Here is a 13715-nt window from a genome sequence, read left to right as displayed (position 1 = left end):
TTTTGAAGTGTACTTTTTACTTTTATATAATGTTCAACTTATATAAACCTTTACAGTTATTTTTTATTTAAAAGATCTTAATTTTCATTTTTTTTAACTTCAAGGAATTCATTTTAATTAAAATAGTGCATTTCTGGAAACATTGGTAACATTAACATTGAGACAAAACGCCAATATCCATGACCAATATGTAAGTTTGTTACAATTGTGGCAAAATGCATATGAAAAGTTTGAAAAATATGTGAAGGGGGAAACATCAAAGTTCATAATAGTAAAAGTCTTCCTTAAAAATCGTATCTTCAAAATTCCCCAACTTTCAGAGCATGAAATATTTTTCTAGGAAAAATAGTGATGTATATTGTGTTTCCTATATAGCATTATGTGTCGTCATCCAGATGCTTCTCTACTGTTATCTGGTCCATCACTTTCTTTGTCCCACCCAGTCTTTCATGGACGTTCACATCATAAAATCACATAGGCTTGTCCAGCCTGGGCTGCTGCTGCCTTCTTTTCTTTCTTAATTAAATTTATTGTGGTAACATTGGTTAATAAAATTACAGGTTTCAAGAATACAATTCTATGATACTTCATCTATATATTGCATTGTGTATGTACCACCCAAAGTCAAATTTTTTGTCACTGTGTATTTGAGTCCCTTTACCCTTTACTAACTCCCAACCCCCTTCACTCTGGTAACCACCATACTGTTGTCTGTGTTTGAGTTTTTGTTTTTCTTGTTTTTTTGTTGTTGTTGTTGTTGCTTTCAGTTTGATATTCTACATTTGAATGAAATCTTGTGGTTCTTGACTTTTTCTGTCTGACGTATTTCACTTTGTGTGGTATTTTCAAGATCCATTCATGTTGGTACAAAAATGGTAGTCTTTCATTTTTTCTTATGGTTGAGTAGTATTCTATTGTACAAATGTACCACATCTTTTTTGTCCAATCATCTGTCGAAGGACATTTCCCTTGTTTCCGTGTCTTGGGCCACCATGAGTAATGCTGCAGTGAACATAGAGGTGCATGTATCTTTGTGAGTAAATGTTTTAAAATTTGGGGGATGGATACCCAGAAGAGGGGTTGCTGGGTTACATGGTCACTCTCTTCCTAATTTTTTGTGGAGTCTCCATACTGTTTTTCACAGTTGCTGTAGCACTTTACATTCCTACCAGCAGTGAATGTGGGCCCTCTCCTTTGGTTTTTGAGTTTTCTTGCTGAACTTTTCTAGTTTGTCCTTGCATGCATACCTCTCAACACTGATGAAATCTTTCTTGAAAACAGTTGATAATCAACTTAGCATGCTTTCTAATAGAGCTGTCAGTTTCTTTAACCTTTTCATCAATGTTCTTTTGATGCTTCTGAAGAACATTGAGTAATTGTACAGCATCCATCATTGCAACTCTCTGACAGTTCCTCTCTGTCTTTGACATTTGGCTTGACTCTGCACATCATTTCACATTCCTGCTTCTTAGCCAGCTATTCTCTTTTTTTCTTAGTCTCTTCTGCTTTAACTTTTTTTCCCCCTTTCCAGCTCTTTGTTTTGACCAGAATAGTAGGTTTACTTTTAGGAGGTTTTTTTTGTTAAGGATTTTAGTCATGGCATCTTGCCCAGCCTGCATTAGGTCCAACACTAGCTTATGCAGCATTTCTGTTAGTGTTCAACTTCATCTTCATTATCACCTTCTGTTCCTTAATCAGAAGGAACGTGACCCTTTTCCAAGTCTCACCTTCCTATAGAACAAGGGTGTCAAAACACATTTTCACCAAGGGCCACATCAGCTTTGTGGTTGCCTTCAAAGGGCCTAATGTAATTTTAGGGCTGTGTAAATGTAACTACTACTTAAGTAGAGGTAAGGAGCTCTACATTCAGCCCTCTGAAGGCAGCTGCAAGGCTGATGGCGGCCCCCAGCAAAAATGAGTTTGACACCCCTGCTATAGAACCTCCAGTGTCGGCAGTGTCTTTATCCTCATCTTCCAGCCTCAGTGCTGCAGCCCTGGCTATGATGTTCATCTTCTTTTTTACTGATCCCTCCCCATCCTGCACTCACACATGAGTCTTGAACGGCCAGGGCTATATTTCCACACTGGAAGCATCCTTTTCATAGTTATTTTAAAATGTGAGTCTTTTGGTAGCCTTTGGTTTAAGTAGCATTGACATTTAAATTTTTTGTTTGCCTTGTTATCATTCTACAGCATCATATATTATCTTCTGCTTTCTGTCTTCATACATTATCACACGTTCCTTTCTGAAATTTGAAATTTTGTCCTAAACTACATAGATATGCAGGATAATACAGTTGATAGATATTCGTGCTACCTTAAGAATTCATTTATTTTAAATGTACAAGATGCCTGCAAGTCTTTCTAGTAGTTAAGACTTAAGGACATGTGCATTCAAGTTGTAAAACTGTATTCTACAAGATCAGATTTCAGGTGTAGGTTGTAGAGAATTTTTTAATGTATGAGTAAAGTGCAGTTAAGAATAGCTTGATCTAGAAATGTCCATTTTTAGGTACACTACAACAAACTTTTCTTGTAATTTATTGATTTTAGAGAGAAACATTGGTTTTGTTGTTCCACTTATTTATGCATTCATTGGTTGCTTATATGTGCCCTGACCCATGATTGAACCTGCAACCTTGGCATATTAGGATGATGCTCTAACCCACAGGTGGCAAACACAAGGCCTGAGGACCGAATCCGGCTCTCTACCTTGTTTTATCTGGCCTGGCACCTTGTTTCTACCTGGTAGCGTTGCTGAGCTCCTTGCCCCTAATTAAGGAATAGTTACATTTACACAGCCCTAAAATTACATTCGGCCCTTTGAAGGCAACAGCGAGGCTAATGTGGCCTCCTGGATGAAAATGAGTTTGACACCCCTGCTCTATCTAGCCCAATTGAGCTACCTGAGTATGGCCATTACAATAAACTTAACAAACTCTGTTCATGAAAGAGTCTTGTGCTAGTCATTTATTTAAGTTAGCTAATTAGGTTATTGTTATTTAGTAACTTGAATATCTACATACTAAATTTTGCAATATTTTTAGACATAACCCAGTTTGTACAAATCATCGCAGCCCTTCTCTCTATACCTCAGCTTCTAGTATTTTTTGTTTAGAAGACATTTTGCAGTAGCAGAAAAGAATATTAAAGAATACTGTCTTTAGAATAAAAATTGATACATGGGATTTCACAGTCCTTTGCATGAACAAAATTTCTCCATATGAGCAGTGCTTTAAACTTTTTGATAAATTTCTATATGCTGTTTTTCTACTTCAATTTTTTAATTTAGGGCACAGAGGTCACCATTTTAATCATTTTTTACAGACTAGGAAGAACTGCAAAATCCATAAGTATACTTTCCTGATGAAATGTCAGATTAGCTGGTATTTCTTTACTATGGACATATATTTGAAAACTAAAAACCAAAAGAATTGATTAATTGGGGTAGTTTCAGTGTTCACAGCAAATTTTTTATTCTTTAGAAGGCAGGTGATGAGACTCTACTTTTTCTTGTACTAGTTAGTTGATTATACTAATTTACTTATGGGAGGGTGTGGGAGTGGGGGAGGAATGCATCCTTTGCTAAAAAGAGACCTGGGGACTGAATGCTTGGAAATTGAAAGAGTAAAGTATCATGAAGTTTGTTTAACTGTCTTTCTGGTATTAAATAATTTTTTCCCTCAGTGTTAGTTATTTGTACTCATATAAAATAAAAACCTCTCTTTCAAGAGTGTATCTGGTGATATCTGAGACATTTGTTCACATAGACATTTAGTACAGTCTTGCATAATAATATAAACTCACTATAATTAAACAATGACATTTACTTGCCTTTTTCCTACTAGTGGGATTTTTGTGTGTGTTGGGGGTGGGTGAGGTGTACCATTTGTGCCTTTTTTTTCTAGTTTATTGGCAGTGGCATGTACTTGCAACATAGTGAAGGTGTTGCCCTCAGGCTGTGGTACAAAGCATAGAATGTGCTGTAGGGTTATGCTGCCTATGTACCTTGGTAACAGTGTATAATTACTATCCATCTCTGGGTACTTTTGAGAGAACGAAGGTTCTGGTAACCATAATGCTAAAGCAACAAAGAGGTAAAATTAGGGCATATGGTGACTCTAGCCTTGAACACTGACTGTCCTGGATTTCAGTGTAGCATACAGCTAGGACATGTTAACTTCCCAGGGCTTATTTTTGAAGAGGAGAGAAAATAGAATTGTGAAGACTGAATATATTGAGATAATATGTAATATATTGAAATAATGTATATAAAAATATGTAACAACTTCCTTGATTGCTGCTTAGTAAATGTTGCCGATTAAGTAAAAACTCATAGTTTGGATGAAGTTCGAGAGTTGGTGTTACCATTTTAAAAATTACAAAGCCATCATGCTTTTCAGTTCTTACTTTGCTTACCCCTCTGTTCATTATTTCATATCTATATATAGTGCCTTCTGTTTACTGAAATGTTGGGTCAGTAACTGCAGCAGCCTTTTTGCATGCAATATTTACATTTCTATTAAGACCACAAAGGTCTTTCCAGTCAGGACTTCTGGCCAAGATGTAGGCATAGGTAGATAGATTGTGCCTCCTGGAACAACCAAAAGAAGGACAACAAATTTAAAAACAAAAAACAACCAGAACTGCCAGAAAATTGAACTGTATAGAAGTCTGACAACCAAGAAATTAAAAGAAGAAACCTTCATCTAGACTGGTAGGAGGCGCAGAGATGGGCAGCCAGGTGGAGAGGATGCATGGCAAGGCAGTGGCTGGAGGACCGGGGTGGCTGGCGGAGTGGGCATTCACACATTTGCATGCAGATAAACCAAGAGGAACAACTGGGGAGCAAGACAGACCATGCAACCCAGGGTTCCAGTGCAGGGAAATAAAGCCTCAAAACTTCTGACTGAAAAAATCTGTGGGGCTTGAGGCAGCAAGAGAAACTCCCAGCCTCACAGGAGAGTTCGTTGGAGAGACCCACAGGGTCTTGGAATGTACACAAACCCACACACCTGGGAATCAGCACCAGAAGAGCCCAATTTGCTTGTTGGTAGTGGAGGAAGTGACTGAGTCAGCTGAGAGCCAAGCAAGTGGCATTGTTCCTTCTTGGACCCTTCCTCACAGTCAGTGCCACAGTGCAGCCAAGTGGGTTGCCCCGCCCTGGTGAACACCTAAGGCTCTGCCACTTACTATGTAACAGGTGCGCCAAGACAAAAAATGGCCCAAGTGAAAGAACAGATCAAAGCTCCAGAAAAAATACAACTAAGCAACAAAGAGATAGCCAACCTATGAGATGCACAGTTCAAAACACTGATAATCAGGATGCTCACAGGATTCGAGTATGGTCACAAAAATAGAGGAAAAAGTGAAGGCTATGAAAAGTGAAATAAAGGGAGCCAGCAGTGACGGGAAGAAACCTGGGGCTCAAATCAGTGGTTTGGACCAGAAGGAAGAACTAAACATCCAACCAGAACAGAGAAGAAACGATTAAAAAAAAAATGAAGAGACGCTTAGGAACCTCCAGGACAACTTTAAACGTTCCAACATCCGAATTATAGGGGTGCCAGAAGGAGAAGAAGAAGAGCAAGAAATTGAAAACTTATTTGAAAAAATAATGGAGAACTTGCCCAATCTGGCAAAGGAAATAGACTTCCAGGAAATCCAGGAAGCTCAGACAGTTCCAAAGAAGTTAGACCCAAGGAAGCACACACCAAGGCATATTATTATTACATTACCCAAGATTAAAGATAAGGAGAGAATCTTAAAAGCAGCAAGAGAAAAGAAGACAGTTACCTACAAAGGAGTTCCCATAAGACTATCAGCAGATTTCTCAAAAGAAACCTTGCAGGCAAGAAGGGGCTGGAAAGAGGTATTCGAAGTCCTGAAAGGCAAGACCTAGATCCAAGATTACACTATCCTGCAAAGCTGTCATTCAGAATGAAAGGGCAGATAAAGTGCTTCCCAGATAAGATCAAGTTAATGGAGTTTGTCACCACCAAGCCCTTATTATATGAAATGTTAAAGGGACTTACCTAAGAAAAAGAAGGTGATAAAAAATATGAACAGTAAAATGATGACAAACTCATAACTATCAACTGAAAAAGAGAAAAACTAAGTAATCAACTAGAACAGGAACGGAATCACAGAAATGGAGATCACGTGGAGGGTTATCAGTGGGGAGGTGGAGTGGGAAGAATGGGGGAAAAGGTACAGGGAGTAAGAATAAATGGTAGGTACAAAATAGGGGGAGATTAAGAATAGTATAGGAAATGTAGAAGCGAAAGAACTTATATGTACGACCCATGGACATGAACATGGGCATCCCTGCCGGTGGGAGGGATGGTGCAGCATGGAGGGGAATAAAGGGTGGGGGAAATGGAACAACTGTAATAGCATAATCAATAAATACATTTTATAAAAAAACCAATTATAACAAAAAAGATCACAGTGGTCTTTCTAATTTAAAAAGTAGTGAAGTAAGGAAGAAGGAATATCAGAAAATGCTACTAGAAATGGGTTACCAATAATATTGTTAACCATTATTTGGTGCTGTGATGTTGAACTGTGAATGGCAGAGCTGGGATTTCAGCCTTGGTACTAAAGAGTATGTGACCTAAACCAAGGTTCTTACACTCTTAGTATATGATCTAAATCAGTGCAGCTTATACTCTGCTAGAAAAGTAGTTTATTTTTAAACTATTTCCAGTCTTATTGTAAAATGGTAAAAGTAGGATAAAGATGAAGAAGTAACATATAAAATATGTGATGCTAATTTCAGTAGACATTTCTGTACTGTCAAATGGCTAGAAAGTTTTCTAAATGTTTACTTTCCATTTTTGTACTTAACCTGGCTGTGGACTATAACCAGCAGAAATCTGTGTACCACACTTTGAGCTAGTGCTTCAAACCTTTGTTAGTATCAGGAGAACAATTTATCTTTGCATATTTCAAATGAAGGCTTAGGTGATGTCCTAACCTTTGGGAAAAAACCCCTGAAAGTTCTTAGTAAATATATTTGTTCAGTGAAGTAATGGAGGACACAAATTGGGTATCCTGAAGGGAAGGCTCATTATTTCTGGAAGAGATGGTTTGTGTGTTTGGGTTGAGGGTGGAAGAGACATTGAATGTTCATGGGGGGGGGGGGGCATCATTTTGGAATTTAAACAATGGAAATTGAAGTGAGGTGAAAAGGATGAATCTGAACTTTCATCAGGTTTAAAAAAAATGTACAGAAATGATCCTAGATTTGGGAACTACCTAGCTTTATGATATTAGGATTATCCCACAAGGTTAATATTATGTTTGATACATGTGTTGATTTTTGCAGAATGTAAAAAGCTACCTGAGATTCTTTGCAACTAACTGTGAAACTTGTCCCAGCCTTGTTCAGCACTTTTCTTCCCCTTAAACCGTGTTCTATTACTAAGACATCTACTGAACCCCAAGACCATTTTATTATTTTATTTGTACATTTTTATTTGAATCTCATAAGCTCAGCAAATCTAAAACCAGGTTTAGTATTTTGCAGTTTAACTGGCTGTCTTTTCAGTTCCTTGTCATCTTATTTAATCACTTTGACCTGTTACTTAATGGCTTCCATTGCTCACAGGATGAAGGATACACTTTTAGCCTGACCTCTGAGGCCTTTTACAATCTCATTCCAACCTACCATTCTCTGTCTGGTTTCACATACCCTCTCTTTCAGTCTCACTGATACCTTACCAATCTTGATAAACACTGCAGGATCTTATGGCTTTACCCATCTGAAATATTTACACAGTGTTTTTTTAAGTGCAGATTTGTCTTTTGAGTCAAAAATGTCTTTGATTACTTTGAGAGTAGTCATAATTGATAAATTAGCATTTCTTGTTTTGTCTGGATAATTTTTAAACCTAGAAATATTGGTAAAACGTGGCTATTTCAATGAAATTTGCTTATGTGGGAAGCCACCAAGCTGACAGAATAGGTAGAGGATTACTGTGGGATTTGGCAGTGAAGAATTCGGTTTTCAACCAAATATAAATTTAAATTTATTTTTACTGTCTGCTCTGTAGAAAATAGCCATAAAAATTATGTTTGCAAAATATATTGTTTAGTTCCCAAGATCATATGGTAATCTTATTTCCTTTACTTCTTTCCCAGTCTTAGATAGTTGAAAAATAGCTGAGTGAACCAATTTTAGGTATATCCCAAGAGAATACCTATTCTGGGGATTTTAGGGAGAATGATGTGAAGTTGGGTGATACAAGTTATCACACATTCTCCTTGTACCTTTTTAATGGTTATCCTGATTTAGATACCACAGTAGTTAATAGCCTTACAAAGGATTTTAAGAGGAGATACAATTTCAAAATACTTTAATTTTTACCCCTGGCTGGTGTGGCTCGATGGCTGAGTGTTGGCCTGTGAATCAAAGTGTTGCAGGTTCAATTCCCAGTCAGGGCGCATACCTGGGTTGTGGGCCAGGTCCCCAACAGAGGGTGTGCAAGCGGCAGCCCCACATTGATGTTTCTCCCCTTCTCTCCCTCCCTTCCCCTCTCTAAAAATTAAATAAATAAATTCTTTAAAAAAATAATTTTACTGTCATTCAGTTTGTATTTAAAGTACTTAGGAAATGAAGACCAAAAAATGAAAAATTTAGAAATTTGTTACAGTTAATTGAGGTTTATGCTTAACTAAGGAATGACCTGAAAGCATTTTTGTTATAGTTCTTTTAAAAAATAAAATATTTCCTTGTTTTGATTTGGCTGGTAATTTATAAATCATGTTTTGATCAAAGAATTTAGTACAATGTAGGTATCATTCTTGAAAATAATTCTCATTGTTGTATATGTTGCCATAGATTCAAAAGGTATAGGAATTGGACTATTCCCACAGAATGGACCCACCCCCATAGCATTAGACTGAAAGTTTTAAGTCACATCCTATATGAATATTTTTTGTTTCATTTTATCTAAGTTGAAAATAAAGATAAAAGGCATCCTGATTATTTAAACTGAAGAGGTTCTATAGTGACAAAATAATAAGTTAAATAAATGAACAGAAAATGATTTTATAACGAGGCATGTCTCACTCATCAGTCTCTTAACAATATTTTTCCTTTACAATAATTTACAATGTAACTGTGAAATCAAGAAACTTGTGGTGTGAGTGATTGATAGTAAGCTTTTTAGTTTAAATTTCTGTTAATAAAGAATGGATTGTTGAGCCCTGGGCAGTTTGTTGGAGCTTCAACCCAATACACCAAGGATGTGAGTTAGATCTCTGGTCACGGCACATAGATACAGAAATCATTTGGAGGGTTATCAGCTGGGAGGGGAGTGGGGAGAATGGGGGAAAAGGTGCAAGTATTAAGAAGCATAAATGGTAGATACAAAATAGACGAGGATGTCAAGAATAGTATAGGAAATGGAGAAGCATACTTACGTGCTTCAAGAACTTACGTGCATGACCCATGGACATGAACTAAGGTGGGGGATTACTGGAGGAGGGGTACCAGGTAAAGGGACACAAAGGGGGAAAATTAAGACAACTGTACTGGCCTAATCAATAAAATATATTTAAGAAAGTAAAAATTAAAAAAGCAGCCAGTGAATGCGTAAATAAGTGGAACACATCAGTGCTTCTCTCTCGCTCCCACCTTCCTCTCTCTAAAATCAAACAAAACAAAGAGGAATGTTCCCTTCTGTTGTTCTGAGAGAAAATTTGTTCTGAAAAAATATGCCCTTTTATATAGATTTTAATTTTAATGTTTTCTTAAGTAGTATCTGTCATGATTTCTTAATCTTATTTCTCTATGCCATGTGAATGAGTATTTTCGGAGTGGTTTAGTATTTTTTATTCTAGCTTGGAAACAGTTGGCTGTTAAAACATTTTTGCTTTAGCAAGAGACTTTGAGAAATTCGTATAGTTTAAAAATGTGAACATGAGACTTGTTAAACTGTAGGTAGTAACATAAAAGGTTTATACAGAAATATCAGTACTATGCTTGGCATTCTAAAGTTTCAAGTAATTGAGAAGGTAATTCTCTATGGTTAATAAACATTTTCAGAGTGTTTTAGAGCATTCTTCCTAAAATGTAGCACGTTTATATATTAAAAGTGAAGACTGAAAGATTAATAATTGGTATCTTGTTGGTACATATATCCACATATTTAAAGATGAGTGGCTATTAGAGTTACATGAAAAATTCACAATTATATATTCTTAGTAAAACACCAATTAAAGTAGGACCTTTAATTCAAAAGAATACTCTTTTAATTCTAGGAACTGGATATTTTTTTTCCTGAATTTATTACTTGCTTTTAGTTTCTGTATGTCTAGAGATTTCTAATATATTTTAGTCTTCCATCCTTCTCCTAATTTTGAAAATTCAAATTAATAACAGAAAAGAAGGGTGATATTATGGGCTCCATGAAACTTAGAATTATCCCATGCTGTAATTAATCCATTGTTATGTGCTGCTGAGGTAAAATGCTTTAGTAAATATTGTGAAATTAGGGCTTCTAATGAGGATTTTGAAGTTACAAGTAAATTTTTTCTTACCATTTGTTTTTTAATTTATTAAGAGAAGTCACAGTATTTTTTAACTTGGAGAGGAAGAGTAGCTTTTACTCACACACCCAATATTGTAAATCTACATATGTCTACCCCCATAGCAGATCCATCATTGTCATTTTAAACTCCACAAAACATCGTTGTTATTGCATCTTTACACTGTTAATAGTCTTTTATATATTTACTCTTTACAATGTTTTTCTTTCTCTTTTGTACCTCCTTGTTGCCATCTGCAATTTTTTCCTTGGTGTTCCTCTTTCCTTGGACCTCCGGGTTGTGGGGTGGCAGGGATCAGTCTGTTTGTGTGAGTTTATATTTCTCCATTCCTGAAGTATATTTTTTCCTAGGTCAGATTCTAGGTTAACATTACCCTGGCTGGTGTGGCTCAGTGGATTGAGCACTGGCCTGCAAACCAAAGGGTCACCGTTTCGATTCCCAGTCAGGGCACATCCCAGTTGCAGGCCAAGGTCCCCAGTAAGGGGCACGCAAGAGGCAACTACACTTTGATGTTTCTCTCCCTCTCTTGCTCCCTTTCTTTCCCTCTGTCTAAAAATAAATAAAATATTTTTTAGAAAAATGCTGGGTTAACAGTCGTTTATAGCAATAGTATGTCATCCTTTTGTCTTATGGCTTTCATAGTTTCTGTTGAGAAGTTAGCTGTTCCTATGCCCACTAAGCCACACCAGTCAGGGCTCCTGACTGCTTTTAATACTATCTCTTTATCTTTAGTTTTCACTAACTCAGATTGAGTCTTGTGTGCCCACGTGTAGTTTCATTTGTATTTATACTACTTGGAGTTCCCCAAGCTTTATGTCTATGACATGAGGTTCTGATGAGATTTGGTAAATTTGGTTTTATCTTTCTGTATTGTTTGTGTCCCATTCTCTTGCCTCTTGTCCTTCAACATTTTAACCATCTTCCACCTTTTCCTTACCATCTTTCCTTTCCCCTGCTCTGGGTTTGTCTGAATGTTTTCTATTGGCTTGTCTTTGACTTCACCAACCCTATGTTCAGCTGAGTTCATTCTGTTGTTACTCATTCAGTGAGCTTTTACTTCAGACATCATAGGTGGCGGTTCCATAATGTCTATCTGATTCTTCTTTTTTGGTATCTATATGAGTTGATGGTTTTTAACTAAAACTATTGTAATAATTTTACAATATATGTAGGTCAAATCATGATGCTTATACACCTTAAGCTTATACAGTGTTCTATGTCAGTTGTATCTCAAAAACTGGATAAAAAATAAAGAGAAGCTATCAACCAAAAAAATATTCAGGAATATTGTGGATCTTAGACATTATGTGATAACCTTAACACCAATAAATGTTTTACTTTTTGTTTTTAAAAAATTACTCATTTTTTAAAATCACTTTCCCTCATCTTCTATTTTACTATAGTAATCATAGTTATTACAGTAAGTCCTTGACTGACAATTCCATCATCTGGATTATGTCTGGGTATACCTCCATGGAAAATTTAATGCCTTGATCATTTGTTTCTTAAAAAATTTTTTTGCATGTCTAGTACTTGATTGTTTGCTAGGTATTGTAGATAATATTCATAGAGGCTGTGGATTATGTTTTCTTTGAAGAATATAGAGTTTGGTTCTTGAAGATAGTTAATCTTTAGGTAGATTACCTTGATCCTGTCATGAATTGGTTTTAGGACTTGTTGGTTGGGCAGATGTATTTCACTTGATTCCTAGGGCGTGGTCTTTCAAGTTCATCTGAAAGTTGAGGGTTTCCAACCTCTGAAGTCTTGGCTCAGTTGTTCTATACTAGGCCACTCAGAGTTGCACTCCAGTTTAGAAGTCCACCAAGGACCTGTGAGGGATTTTAAGATAGATTTATGAGACTCAGTTCTTTGCAGCTTACTTTTACCCTGTCCCTCAAAGCCCACCAACCTTATCAGTCCCTAACTCTTCCTGTTTTCTCTTTTCATTGAGACCATGTCTCTCTGGAGACTCTCACTAATTTTAATCAAGTGGGGTAAGGAATGGCAGTTGTTAATTATCATCTGTGTGAACACTTAAATGGACTGTGATGAGGAAATACTGGTAGAAACCATTGGAAATTTTCAGGCATTGACAACTCTGTAAATTTTCGGGCCTTAAGTACTCTGTAAACATTTGAATTCATTTAGTTAAGTAATCAAGCCATTAAGTTCCAATTGGGTATAGAACTGTGTTCATTGGCATTGCAATTGTGAGCAAAATCAAGACATAGCCCTGCTTATGAGTGACTTTAGCCTAGTAGGAAGTAGTTCCTGAACATACCATCTTGATAAGAAAAATGTATTTTGTAAAAGAAGTACTTATCACCTATCTGCTCTGAGATCTTTTAAATCATACATCTCTGATTTACATAATCTGGTTACAGTGAACCTATATCTGTTGCTTTGCTGCCTTTTAAATCTGATACCCAAACTCTTGTAACACCCTCCCCCTTTTTTGGTATGAGCATCTGACTTTCCTTGGCCCTCTTGTTTTGTTGACCCTAATTTATGACAGTGCTACATGAAGCAATGTGGAAAACACCCATTATCCCCAGGCTCCTTTTCTGACATTAAATGACAGTATTATGTCTAACCTAGAAAAAGATTTAAGATCAAGCCAATGTCCAGCTTTTTTGCATTGGGCCAGTTGGAAAGGACAAAAATTGCTGAACTTTTAAGTTATTACCATGTATCATAACAGTATGATGTGAAGGCAAGGGCCTTCACGTGTAGTATTATTGATTATTGGCTTGATTACTTAATGAACTTTTTTTGATTATTGTAATATAGTTATACTCTCCACACTTTAGTTGTATTTTTCCCCCTCCCCACTTTCATATACAGTACTTTAATATAATGGTATGTTAAGAAAGATAGTTTATTTTCCTAGCTTTGTTACATGGTCTCTAACAATCTTTTTGATAGTGGAAGGTAACTATATAAAGTATTATTGTTATATTTTTTAATTTGAGAAACCCTTTTCTCATAATAAAGATATGCTAGAATGAAGAGCCTAGAGCTCTTCTAAGAGGTTGGTCTGTGGTCTCTCTTACGAAATGTTTCTGTAATTTCTTCTTTATTTTATCTTTACCTGCTGGAGGACATGCTTATTGATTTTAGAGAGAGGGGAAGGGAGGGAGAGAAACATCGATGCAAGA

At 36.4% G+C, this 13715-nt stretch overlaps 1 protein-coding gene across 1 annotated transcript in view; it reads left to right on the top strand.

Moving 5' to 3' along the window:
* The window catches only part of EIF4E (eukaryotic translation initiation factor 4E), a 44045-nt gene that overhangs the window by 15093 nt on the left and 15237 nt on the right, over positions 1 to 13715 (top strand). The gene's annotated exons all lie outside the window — the stretch shown is intronic.

Source organism: Desmodus rotundus, chromosome 4 (genome assembly GCF_022682495.2).
Source record: "Desmodus rotundus isolate HL8 chromosome 4, HLdesRot8A.1, whole genome shotgun sequence".
NCBI classification, from domain to species: domain Eukaryota; kingdom Metazoa; phylum Chordata; class Mammalia; order Chiroptera; family Phyllostomidae; genus Desmodus; species Desmodus rotundus.
Note: the sequence above shows the minus strand (reverse complement) of the source record. Positions and strands in the feature narration are given on the sequence as shown.